Source organism: Crocuta crocuta, unplaced genomic scaffold (assembly GCF_008692635.1).
Source record: "Crocuta crocuta isolate KB4526 unplaced genomic scaffold, BGI_CrCroc_1.0 scaffold140, whole genome shotgun sequence".
NCBI classification, from domain to species: Eukaryota; Metazoa; Chordata; class Mammalia; order Carnivora; family Hyaenidae; genus Crocuta; species Crocuta crocuta.
Genome location: NW_027527775.1, coordinates 891,577 through 905,647, shown reverse-complemented (window position 1 = coordinate 905,647; position 14,071 = coordinate 891,577). Strand labels below are relative to the sequence as shown.

The 14,071-nt window shown below is 35.1% G+C and overlaps 1 protein-coding gene across 1 annotated transcript in view; it reads left to right on the top strand.

The window, feature by feature from the left end:
- LOC144239071 (uncharacterized) overlaps positions 1-14,071 on the top strand; it is a 426,062-nt gene that overhangs the window by 129,229 nt on the left and 282,762 nt on the right. The window lies entirely within an intron of this gene.

Below are 14,071 nucleotides of genomic sequence, written 5' to 3'. Positions count from 1 at the left end.
AATTTTCTCATAGTAAAGAAAGCATGAAAAGAGTACAGGGACTGGCATAGAAGAAATACTTATCAAATGTTATTATAATATTAGGGTCAAATCTTATATAATTATACCATGTTATTAAATACTTATATGTAGTTATTTTATTGTCATTATTATTATTTGAATTAACTCCACTAATATTTTCTTCATTAAAAAAGTATATTGAAGTATAGTATTTTGTGAATCTGTTTTTCATAGATACGTAGTTTTGTATCTATGAAATTTTTGTGCTGAAGTAATTTATCTTGAACTTTTTTTTTTTAATGTTTATTCGTTTTTGAGAGTGAGAGCATGAGCCGGTGGGTGGGGGTCCAGAGAGAGAGGGAGACAGAGGATCCAAAGCAGGCTCTTCACAAAGAGCAGACAGCCTGATGTGGGACTTGAACTCACAAACCACGAGATCAGGACCTGAGCTGAAGTCAGATGCTTCTGACTGAGCGACCCAGGCACCTATTTCTGAACATCTGGGCTATTCATGCCACACAGATTGAGGAACACAAAAATGGATATTTGGAAGATATCCTAGCATTTTATAATACTGTGTTCTGGAGCATACCTATGTTAGTCAACTAGGGTTGCCATAACAAAATACCATAGACTGGTGGCTCAAAAAATTATTTCCTTACACTTCTGGAAGCTAGAAGTTCAAGACCAAAGTGCCAGCAGAGCTGAATTCCTCCTAAGTTCTCTCTCGTTGCCTGCAGGTAGCTGCCTTCTCCTTCTGTCTTCACCATGTCTTTTCTCAGGGATGTCTCTTCCTCTTCTTATAAGGACACCAGTCCTATCAGATTAGGGACCCATCCATATTACCTCATTTCATCTTAATTATCTCTTTAAAGGCCCTATCTCAAAATAAAATCACATGTAGAAAAGATAGTTTTAAATGACATATCAGATAAAGGGTTAATATCCAGAATATATAAGGAACTCACCAAACTACACGCCCGAAAAACAAACAACCCAGTGAAGAAATGGGCAGAAGATATGAACAGACACTTCTCCAAAGAGGACATCCAGATGGCCAACAGACACATGAAACGATGCTCAGCATCCCTCCTCATCAGGGAAATACAAATCAAAACCACACTGAGATACCACCTCACGCCAGTCAGAGTGGCTAAAATGAGCAAATCAGAGAACTCTAGATGCTGGCGAGGATGTGGAGAAACGGGCACCCTCCTACACTGTTGGTGGGAATGTAAACTGGTACAGCCCCTCTGGAAAACAGTGTGGAGGTTCCTCAGGAAACTAACAATAGAACTCCCCTATGACCCAGCAATAGCACTGCTAGGAATTTACCCAAGGGATACAGAAATGCTGATGCATAGGAGCACATGTACCCCAATGTTCATAGCAGCACTCTCCACAATAGCTAAAACATGGAAAGAGCCTAAGTGTCCATCAACAGATGAATGGATCAAGAAGATGTGGTTTATCTATACCATGGAATACTACATGGCAATGAGAAACAATGAAATCTGGCCATGTGTAGCAACATGGATGGACCTTGAGGGTGTTATGCTGAGCGAAATAAGTCAGACAGAGAAGGACAAATATCATATGTTTGCACGTATAGGAGGATTAGGAGGAACTTGACGGAGGAACAAGGGGGAGAAGAAGGGCGGAAATGGTGGGGGAAAGGGAGAGAAGCAAACCATGAGAGACTCTTGAATGCTGACAAAAACTGAGGACTGATGGATGTGGGGGGAGGGGGGGATGGGCATGGAGGAGGACACTTGTAGGGATGAGCACTGAGTGTTATGTGGAAACTAATTTGACAATAAACTATTAAAAAAAAAAATCACATGGAGATTAGGTTTTTGACATATAAATTTGGGGAAAAGTAATTTTGTCCATCACAGTCCCATAAAAGTCTTAATCACCAGTGGAAAATCATCAAAGCATTTTCTGGGGGATATTCATTATAATGGCTTGTCAGGTCATGCAAAATAATTAAGAACTGAGGCCTGAGAACAGAAAATATGCATTGCTTCATTGTTGTTTATGTGCCTTTAAGTTGCATTTAAGAAGTTGTTTTACTACTTCACTACTCACCCAGACCGCTTCTGTGACCAGAGGCATAGTGTTTTAAACAACACTAACTGATTCTTTGACTCCAGTGAGGTGTCCTACAATTCAGTTCAATTCTGTCACTAGTCAGAGTTAGCTCAGACCCCATAGGTTAAGAGCTCAGTCCCTTAAGACTGCTCCCTGCTTCAAACACTGATCACAAATTATAGGTACCCAGGTTACCCACAGCTCTGTCCAACTTGGGTACAGATCAGAGGTTCACATGCCTACCTGGGTGGCTTAGTAGGTTAAGTGACCAACTCTTTATTTTGGCTCAGGTCATGATCTTACTATTTGCTTTGTGAGACTGAGCCCTGCATCATGCTCTGCACTAACAGTGTGGAGCTGTGGAGCCTGCTTGGGATTCTCTCTCTCTCTCTCTCTCTCTCACTCTCTCTCTCTCTCTCTCAGTCCCTCCCCCACTCACAGTTATGCCCACTGTCTCTCAAAACATATAAACTTTTTTTTTTTTTAAATAGAGAGGTTCCCACCATCTTGTTGGTTTCAGTAAGGAGTTCACAGACCCAGGAAAAGTTTACTTACTACTGCTAATTTATAACAAAGGATATTTTAAAGGATATAATTGAATAGCTAGATAAAGAGATCTATAGATCTAGGTTTAGAAGGGTCCAGAGCCCAGGAACTTCTGTGTCCGTGGAGTTGAGTTATGATATGACACACACNCCAGGCTCCTGTTGAAACTCTCATATAATGTATTAGTGCTATTATGAAAAAACATCTTTGAGGTATACATAGATATAACCTATATCACCAGGTTAAATAAATTTTAACTAATGGAGTGAACCTTTTCTTTCTATTTCATTGGCCCAAGCTATTTCATGTATTTCTTTATTCTATTTTTTGTTGTCATTATCAAGAAGCTCTATTTTTCAGGTTTGTCACATGTCATTGGAAATATAACAAAAAACAGGAGACCTCAAACTTCCAGGGTTTATGTCGGTAATATTTTAAAAGGACACCTGACTTCAAATCACCCTATCTCTTCTTCACCACAAATCATGTAATCGGAACACTCAGTACATGGGTCAGGCTCCTTGACAGAAAACAAAATAAATTCCTAAGCTCTGAACTGCAAAGGAAGGAAGGAAGGAAGGAAGGAAGGAGGGAGGGAGGGAAGGAAAGAAAGAAAGAAGAAAGAGAGAGAGAGAAAGAGAAAGAAAGAAAAAGAAAGAAAAGAAAGAAAGGGAGAGACAGAAAGAGAAAGAGAAAGAAAGAAAGAAAGAAGGAAAAAAGTTGTATTTTATAAAGTGGAAATTTTCAGGCTATACTTTGAATGGAATTGGAGCAGAACTGTGCAAGTGTAGAATGCAGAACACAGACTCCATAACCATTAAAGTCAAAGTAAGCCTGGATTTATTTGTATTTTTTAATGAGCATGCAGAAGGAGGCAGGTGATATTACAGTATTTACATCAAACTGCATGAGCTGAATGGTCTAAAAAAAACCATTGGATTATCTATGTGTCAGCATTCTAATCCTATCATGCTGGTCAGCTCTATAATTTCCAACATATCACTTAGTTTAAAATACAGTAAGAGAGAGCCTGAATGTTTGTTTTCTGCTGGTGAGCCGTATGACTCAGCAAAGGCTGAGAAATAGAATACTTCAGAAAATGAGGGAGTGTTGCAAATTATGGGTGGTTTTGTTCACAGCTGTACATATTTTTTTTTTTGTAAAACAGGTACACATTGAGCCATGTTTCCTAGGCCCCAAATTCCTGAAACAGTAATTTTCCACTTTTCTCTGGTTGTCTGAAACCAAACAGCTTCCAAGTTTGCCAAGCCCCAAAGAAATAATTTTGGAATCTTGTTTAACTTTTACCTTTTCATTATAATTTTCACAGGCAGCAAAATTAAGCTGTGTGGCTTAGATACATGCCTCGCTTTATCATTGTATGTGTGTCATGATACAATGTTTAATGAATTAATTCAGAAAATACCTGAGGACACGGGGTCCAGTTTTACATTTCCATCAGGATGGCAGAGTAGATGTTCTAAAATGCCCTTCTAGCAGAAAACACACAGATGTTGGATAAATTACAACTGTAAACTTTTAGATGTGTTGCTGAGTTTATAAGAAGCGGATGGAGATCCCCAAGGGCCTCCGTACCCTGCTTCTCCCCAAAGAGAGTAAGCCAATATGAGAGCGGTAAATAAATATAGAGATTGGGACTGCCCTGAATGCCCTGAAAAGGTTTTGGCAGGAAAAGAGCTTTGATGGGAACAGGACACTAGAATTTAGGGCTGGCAGAGAGAAGAATCTAAATCTGAGAATGCTGGATAAAGATGGGGCAATGCAGAGTGTCATAAACTCAGCGTAAATTTTAAGCTGAGACTTGACCTCTTAGAATGGAGGTTCGTTCCATGTGAAAGAAACACACATGATGATTCTAATTGTTTTCCCTGAGAATTAGGAAGCCTTTCTTTATGAGGGTTTGTGGTTTGAATTTGCATTCCTTGCCTACTCAGGGAAATGTCACCTATAAAAATCACCTTGGAGTGCTTGGAGGTGGGTAGCACCTCCTGTCAGAAATAAAAGAATATTGCTTTAATGAATTTCATCCTTAATCCAGGCCCACCACGTTCATGAGAATTAGGTTTGGATGAATAAAACTTAACAATAAAAAAAAAAAAACAAGAAGTGTATGAGTAATCAAGGCCTATCATATCAGATTTATAACACCAAGGACTTTACAGAGCAGAACTATCAGAGGTGACATACAAAATGCCTTTTGTGGAAAAGTTATTGGTACTTATTTTTATTTTTAAAATGTATTTATTTATTTAGGGGAGAGCATAGGCATGTGTGCACGTGAGCATGGGAGGGGCAGAGAGAGAGAGAGAGAGAGAGAGAGAGAGAGAGAGAAACTCCAGCAGGCTCCATGGTCAGCGCAAAGCTGTGTACAAGGCTCAATCCCACAGCCCTGGGATCGTGACCTGAGCCAAAACCTAGAGTCGGAAGCTCAAGTGACAGAGCCACCTAGGTGCCCCAAAAGCTATTGACATTTAAAAGTCATTGGAAAAATCAAAGAGTAAATTGGACACAACTGAAAAGAGAACTAGTGAACTAGAAACAATTTTCTGAAAAAAATTATACAGAATATAGTACAGTAAGGCAAATAGATGAAATACATGAAGACAGATAAAAATAGAATTGTCTAAACTGCATCTAACTTAGATTAGATGAATCTAACAGGTTTTCAATTTTTCTTTGGTGTAAGGACTCATTTATACTCTTAGAAATTATTGAGGAAACCCCGAAGTGTTTTGTTTGTGTGGGGTTATATTTATTGATATAGTGTGTTTTAGTATGTTAAAAGAGTAAAACTGAGAAAAATTAAAAATACCTTATTTTAATTCATTTCTAATAGCTATAACCAGCCAATAATGTAATATAAATATTTTACCAGTAAACATAGTTTTCAAAACAAGACCATTTAGGACTCTTGGCTTTATTTTTGCTTATTGTTTTGTGATTCAGTGGGCTGACCATTTATGTGGGACCCATCCCTGTGGTTCTCACCCAGAGTGACTGCAGTGACAGAATCGCCTGCTTTTCGTCATGCTACCAGATCCTTGACTTCTTCCCGTACCCATGGTAACAGGGATCTGAACAGTAGCAAGAAAGGAGAGGGCACCAGTGGTTTCCAATGTTCAGCTTTGTTAATCTCCTTGTCCCATCTATCAACACTAGTCACTCGGCTACACTAGATTCAAGGGATGGACCAAAGACTCGACCTCTCAGTAGAAGACCTGAAACATTCATGTGTGAAGGGGTAAATTCAGAGAGGGGGGAGAATTGGTGGCCACTTTTATAACCTACCATGATGCATTTAATAACTCAGACTTAAAATAGATAGAGCAAAAATTAATAGAATTAATGCCAAAATAAAAATTCTAAAATAACATTAAGAGTTATAAAAGTATCTCTTACTAAATTATGCACCCATCCCTGGAAAAAAATCATAAAGATACAAGTGATTTGAGTGACATGATTAATTTAATAAGACTACCTGTGTGTGTATGTAGGTGTACATGTTTATATATAAACTTTGACCAAATAATTGATGAATATACTTAGTATCTAAAGCACACATAAAACATTTGACAAGAACTATTTTTGGAATTTAATTTATCTATATAATAAATGGCATAGTTTTTCAGGGTACACATTTTAGCAAACAGTAAGATGTGAACTAGAGGGATTTTTTTTAAGATTCCCTTCTTCAAATCAAGGAGTTTCCTTTTTATTCCCAATTGTCTCCATATTTAAAACTTAAACAGTAATTTTGTAAAATCGTTTGTTTGCTCCTTATGAAAGGGCAATTTTTTTTTTTTTTGCTTTACTGTTTTGGTATGATGGGTACATTGGTTGATTTTTTGAATGTTTAAACAATCTTGCTTAAGATCCTAGAATAAACTATTTGGTCATCATGCTTTTGTGCCTATTTCTGGATTGCAGCTTCTTATCCACTTTTTAAGGCTTTTGAGCCTATATTCATGATAGATACCTCTTTGCAATTTCCTTTTCTTCTAATATCTATGTCATGTGTTGATATCATGTGTATGGGAGCTTTATGAGATAAGCTGTACAGTTTTTCTTTTATTCACTATTTTCTAAAAGAATTTATAAGATTGGTATTATATCTTCACCAAATATTTGATAGAATTTACCAAGTAACTCATTCATGCCTGTATTTTATTTGTGGAAAAGTTGTAAAGTATGAATTCAATATAAACATACTTTCCCTATATGTTTATATGTCAGTTTTGGTAACTTTTGTTTAAAAGGAATTCTTCCATTGTATCTAATTTGTTGAATTTATTGACATAAAGACTGCAGTGTTTGTATGGTAGGTAGTGAGTCCCTTATTTCATTCCACATATTGGTAAATTATTTTGTTTCTCTTTGCTTGATTCATCTTGCAATTTTATTCATCCTTTCAAAGCATTAGGTTTTATCTTTTTAATTTTCTCCAGTATGTTTTTCTATTTTATTTATTTTCATTTTTATTTATAGTGAATCCTTTCTTCTACCTTCTTTGTGTTTAATTTGCTCTTTTTTGTAGCTCTTTAAGATACAAACTTATGTAATTTATATTTCTCTTCTAATATACTTTTCAAAATAGTTCTGTTTAAAATATTTTTAAGTTTCCCTTCTGCTTTCATCTTTGAGTAATTTAAGAATTCAAGAATTTAAGAATTCATTGTATTGAATAAATACCAGTATTTGGGAGATTTTCTAGCTATTACCTTAGTTTTGAGGTCTCTTTTAATACTGTTATAGTAAGAGTCAGAACATCTACTTTTCTGATCGTTTAATGTTTATTAACATTTGAATTATTAATCGACCTATTATCTGCCTTGAAATGTCCATGTTCATTTGAAAAATGTATTTTACAGTTGTGGTATAATGTTCTGCAAATGTCAATTATGTAATTTGCCTGAATAGTATTGTTTAAATCTTCTCTATTATTACTTATTTTTTCCATTTTTCTATCAATTACTAAAATGAGAGGTTTTAAAACCTCTATTTGTCTCTTCCTCTCCTTGTTTCTGTCAGTTTTTGCCTTTTTTCTTGAAACACCATTATTAGATGCATTTAAAGTTGTTGTGGTTTCCTGTTTCAATGAACTTTCATGATCATGAAATTTTTATCTTTATTTTTGGTTTCTTGAAGTGTACTTTTTGTCTTGAAACCTGTTTTTGTATAGAGCCACACCAGTTTTCTTATGCTTATGATGATCTTGGTCTGTATATTTCTCTCCATGTGTGTTCTGTCTGTTCCTTTATATTTAAATTTGTGTTTCTTTAAAAAGCATATTGGTAGTTTGAACTTTTAAAAAATATTTAATTACATTTCTTTCTTTCTTATGGCTATGTCTACTTTTTACATGGTTTGCTCATTGTGTTTTAGTTAATACAGTAATTGATATGTATTGGTTTAAATCCACCATCTTGGTATTCGTTTTGTATTCATCTCACCGTTATTTTTGTTCTGTGCTTACTTTTTTGTTTTATTTTGGTTGCATGAAGTATTCTTTAGTGCTCAATTGTATCTATTCTGTTATTTTTAGCTATAATTCTGTTATATTCTGAAGATTACAATATATATGATGCAATAATATTTCAATAGCATCTCATAGTAATAATGGAAAAGACAGATATTAGGGAACGTAGGCAAGTTACAAAATAACACATACAGTTTTATCACTATTTCTCATCACACACATGCACATCGTTCATTCATAACACATTTTGTACATATTATATATTCCTCAGTGTGTGTGTGTGTGTGTAAAAGGATGAACTACTGAAATTTAAAAAAATTGAAATTAAAAAAATAGTTTTATTTTTAAAGGACCTATTCCACTTGCCTATTCCAATATTCACTTTTTCCAAGTTTTTAAATTATGTGTTTAAGAAGCCAAGGCTTATACTTTCTATTTATTTCTCTAGATCTTGCTTATAGCACTTAGCAACTAACATTGGTAAAATTTATTGAAAAAGTGTGACTCTGTTAAGCACCGACTCTGTGAAAGCTATTAATGAATGATAAACCACTCTTGGGTGGTACAGAACCTTGAACAATTGCAATGATCATAGGTTTTAAGTGATTGGTACTGTGTGTATCATTTAATGAATTTTTCCTTTAACACAAACCATCACCATTACACATAAACAAATGTTTGTGCCCAATTCAAATCAACTTTAAAATTAACTTTATAAACAAAAATCCACGTTTAACAAGAAGATTAAGTTTTATATTAACACAATGATTCATTATTGAATTCTTTTAATTGGCAATCTTCCCTTAGGTATTTAACTTATGAACAATTTACCAGAGGGGGGAAAAGGGAAACAGCTATATAGTAATTCATCTATTGTGCCAAATGAAGCATATCTGTTGTGGAAAGTATTACATGAAAACGCACATTTAATCCTTTAATTTCATCTTTTAAAAATGCTATTATAATTATGATTTATAAGAATTGTTACTTTAAGATATTTACTTGAGCAATGATTTGAAACTTTTTTATCCTGTAAAGGCTGATGTATTTTAACATTCAGGGTTATATTATCATTGGTCCCATATATTATCCTTCTTTGTTTATTAAGTTTATTTATTTATTTTGAGGGAGACAGAGACAGCATGAGTGGGGTGGTGGCAGAGAAGGGGAAAGAAAGAATTCCAAGCAAGATCCACGCCATCAGCTCAGAGCCTCATGTGAGGCTTGACCTCATGAAACCGTGAAATCATGACCTGAGCCGAACCCACGAGTCAGCACGTAACCAGCTGAGCCACCTAGGCACCCCAGTGTGCCATATAGTATCTTACGCATAGTGAAATCTTTGTCTATAACCTGAGAGCTTGCTCATTTACTGTATTCTGTATTGTTAAATTATCCCTCAACTTGAAAATCCAGGCAAAATGATAATTTGCCAATTAAAAATTAGAAGTTACATTTGCTAATTTTAAGAAAATGGCAGGTAACTGATGACACACTAATATAAAATGAAACAAAGAGAATCTATACCAATGAAATGAATCTGATGTCCTTCATTGTTGTGCAACATGTTCCTAAGTATACTTTCAATACATCTGTACCAATGTGTCATTAGACAGCATGCATACCATGCACGTGTTTTTTAAAAACATTCCCATATATTCACAATTTTGTTTTAAAGGTACCATATTACAGATGGTATAAAAGGTATTATAAAAGGTAGTTTTTATATGGGAAAGCATATAGTATATATAGATATAATACATAATAAAAATGACCAGTACATGAACTATTGGTAAAATGATAAGGATGACCAAAGTATATTAACCCTTCCAATGGATGCTGTCAGTTTTGAGAAGTATTTTAGGTACTTAACTTTGATTTTCACCAATTAACTAATAACATACGAAATACAAGGAGAGTTCCTGATCTTTTCAAATACTCTGTAAAGACAACTTTCCAATGAGGAGCCTTATTATCAAAACCAAGTATATCATCATCATTCTTTATCATATTTATCATATTTTATATAATTTATAAAGAAAATTCAAAGTACTCATGAAAGTCCTTGTCTAGCTTTGGTTCTACTGAGTGGGGATGGTGATCTAATTTTCCATCTTTAAAAGATCCATTTCAGTTCTATAACTAATGAAATTTTTAGTTTTCATTTTCATTTTACCTAAACTAACATCTGATTCTTCCACTGCTTATATTTGGTCATCAGTCTGGCCTCAGACTTTGGTCTGTAATATCTGGAAAAGAAAGTGGGAGAAGGCGTGGGATGCATCTTCTCTATTCCATGTTCTAATATTTGGAATATTTGGACTTCACATGCTATCATATGTTTCATTAGCCCTGCATTAAAAAAAGTAATTAATTTGGTGAGAAATTTCTTAATAATGATGTGTTTAGTGCTGAGGTATTTTCTCAGAGAAAGCCATTTCTCTGTGAGAGTAGCCTTTCTGCACAAGGTATTTACTTTTCAAGCAGATGTGAGTCCAGATAGCTGTGCAAGAGAACAGCTTCTTGTTTCAGAGATTCACGACCTGCAACTGAAAAAGGAGAAGACGTAATTAGGATGGAAAATGTTTTCTTTCAAATACAAGCAATTCTGCTTTTAACAATGCAGCCAAATTACACATTTTTCTACAGGTAGAGTAAGAAGCAGATGCTTCTTACAGAAGAAGTCAATGAACATGGCTCACCCAACAAAGCTATCGTACTGCTAAGGAGAGAACATGAAGAATGGCAAGCACTCTGCCTACTAAATGCCTAACAGATAGTCTTCCTTCTCTGGTTCTTTACAATTTCTATCAGGACATCATCTGTAAACATAACAGAAATCAGCAATCCAAAACATTCTAGCCAGTGCAAGAAGTATTCAGATAAAGCATGCAATCGTCTTCTTTGGATTAATGTATGGATTACTCTGTGAATACAGTTAGCTCAGAGTTACAAAATAGTTTTATAAATAAAAGAGTTTCTAATGTTTATAATACATTCTTCATACAACAAATTCTTTAATTCCTCATGGGTGAATTTTTCATGCATCTGGATCCTTGATTTCAAACCAGCTTATAAAAGGAGCCTTAGATGCCTTGTCTTCCTGACAGGGATACTAGTTCCTTAAGTAAAGGTGGATGGAAAATAAAACTGATCTCTTGACTTCACACAACGTGTGTAAGCTTCAGAGAAGTCCAGTCAACACTTAGGTTTCCTAAAACTGCTTTGTAAAACCCAGAGGAGTAACTGAGACGAGGGTGAATTTGAGGGGCCATTGAACACAGAGCATTTTTCCAATTACAGGAACACCTGCACTGTATGGCTTTATGCTGATCTGATGTGAGCATTTTACAGAGTGTTTAATAGTCCTTCACATTCCTCATTCTGCAATCCAAAATGGGCCAGGGGTGTTACTGGCATGCTAAAAACCTCTTCAAGGCTTCTCGCTGGGGTTAATTTGATACCTTACCCACAATGTAGAATGTTTGGACTGGTAGAGCCTCAAATGCCACCCAAAGACACTCTAATTAATGGCTACAGTGCTTTGGCTTCTGGGGGCGGGGTACAGCAGAATATATTGTTTTCTTTTACTTGGTGAGAAAGGACTCTTGGAAAAAACAATGACTCAGCTCTTCAGCCGTGAAGTTATTTACATGAACAAGAAAGGCTGCTGCAGCCTTGTAAAAATCTGGCTGCAGATATATACTTTTTCTCTTTTCTTATGAAACGGTGGTTCAGGTAGAATCCTACATTTTCAAAGATCTTTTGAACATCTATTGCTTAAAATAAACATGTGCTTTGCTGCCAGAGGATCCGAACAATAATTACCTTAATTATTTCTGTTTACCCTTGGAGAAATATGGTATCTGAAACTGCAATATGAGAGCTTGCTGGGCTTTTTAAACACTTCCTTTCTGTGTAGTTAGTAAACAGTAAAGGAATGAATATAAAGTTTATCTGTATTTATGCAGTGGTTTTAAGAAGCCACACTTTTAAAATGCAGCCCTAGCATTTTTTTTTTAAATCCTGCCGACTGTATTTTGCAAATCTCCTTTGGAAGAAAACATTAATGAAGTAGCATAGCTTGCTCTTCTAAAGACAAAACTATATTCAGAAACTTTTCCAGTATTACTGTTATTTAACTGTTATTTAAATTTTGAAATGCGGATGGCATGGTAGTTGTGAGACAGTGCCAAACTAATATGCCAAATTCCTTGCCCTTTTATAAGTCACCACAGCAAGATATATACAAAGCCCTTATATTTTGTTGGGCAAGGCAAGTACCCAACTTTTTGCCTTAATGTTCTTGACTTTGACATCAAAGAAAATATTCTAGCAGTAAAGTTGATGCCCTCTTATTTGTATTGTGGCTCTGATTAATTTTCCTGTAACTTCACTTATTTTAGAATTTTTCTTCAGCAATACTTAAATTCAATGAAAAATAGCTACATTTAGTAACCTACCTCCAAGGATTGTTTTAAAAATTATCCAGCAGAGAAAAGTGAAAACCATGAAATACAAAGTACACTAACATCAGAAATTTCGTCCAGGAACTTCATTGTACATTTACTCTAAGGGCTATTTAATATGACTTTTAGAATCAAATTAATAACAAGCCTGATATTAGCATTGGCTGTTCTATAGAAGTTACTATGTATCTAAGAGTGAACTTCCTTCTTGTGTCTCAATTCCTTGCCTACAATATGGAAATAAAAATGTTCCAACCTATGATAGGGGAATGCAGTAATATTGACTCTTTTCACATTGAATAAGATTTGGTTTATGTTCCAAGGTGTTCTGAAGGTAAAATAGGCTCTTGGGTAACCATTAACTCTTGCAGGCCATTTCAGTGAATATATTAAGGTAGTAATTTATTTGTTGGCCTTTTAGCTGTGAATGGTGGGGGGAGTTTAAAATCTTCTCAGGTTATAGTAACAACTTTAGGGCTTAACTGATGCTTTACATGTTAATTGCTACAAGGAGTGTTCAGTTCATTTTTAGGGAATGTCAGATCGGGAAAGTTTTGAGTGACTTTGGTAATTTCTAAAAACTTTCAAGTTTATTCTATAAAAAGTTTTGAAATCACCAATGCTTCATCTCTCTCTGTCACCTTTTCCCCAACAATATAAAACGAGGTTGAATAAGTTCTACCTGAAACTGATAGGAATCAGATTGTTAATAAAATCTAGAGGCTGCTTTCTGATGTTAGTAAAATTCTTTGGATTGTATCCATCACCTAACCTTTCTCTTGGTTTCTTATTGTTTGTCTGGGTTTCTTTTTTTTTTCCTAAACAACTAAAACTGCATTGGTCCTTAATTTAGCTCATCCTACAGTAGAAAGTATTAAGGTTAAATCTGTGTTCTTGGCAATGATCATAATTTTATAGAAAGCATCTTGTATAAAAAATTATTTTAAATAATATTTACCAATGAGCTTTCCCACATTTTTGTTTCTTCATAGGTGGAATTAAATTTTTACTCAGAAGGAGAAGTAACTTGCTTGTTATTGTCATATAGCAAAATGAAGGCACTCAGTGATCTATGCAGGAATGTAGTGTCTATCTACCATGAAAACAGCAGCTAAAATGATTTTTCCTTCCTAAGGGCATACTCAATGAGGTTTTGTTCTGGAAATGGCTGTAGCTGGAAACAGCTAATGGCAATCCCAGCACAGTACTGCAAAGTACTTAGTCAGCATTCAGGAAGTGTTTGTTGATAATGATGACTAACACCGGGCGCTGTCACTCAAAGTACATTTAAAGTGATTTCTGATGATCCATGGGCCAAATCACTCCTAAAGAGTTATGTGATAGCAATACTCTCTCACATACAGGGAGGCCTTAAAATCAATACAGTGTGTTAGCCTCCAGGCCACTTTCAGAAACTATCTAGATTTCTTTCACAATGACTGTTAAAAATATATGGCTTGATAAA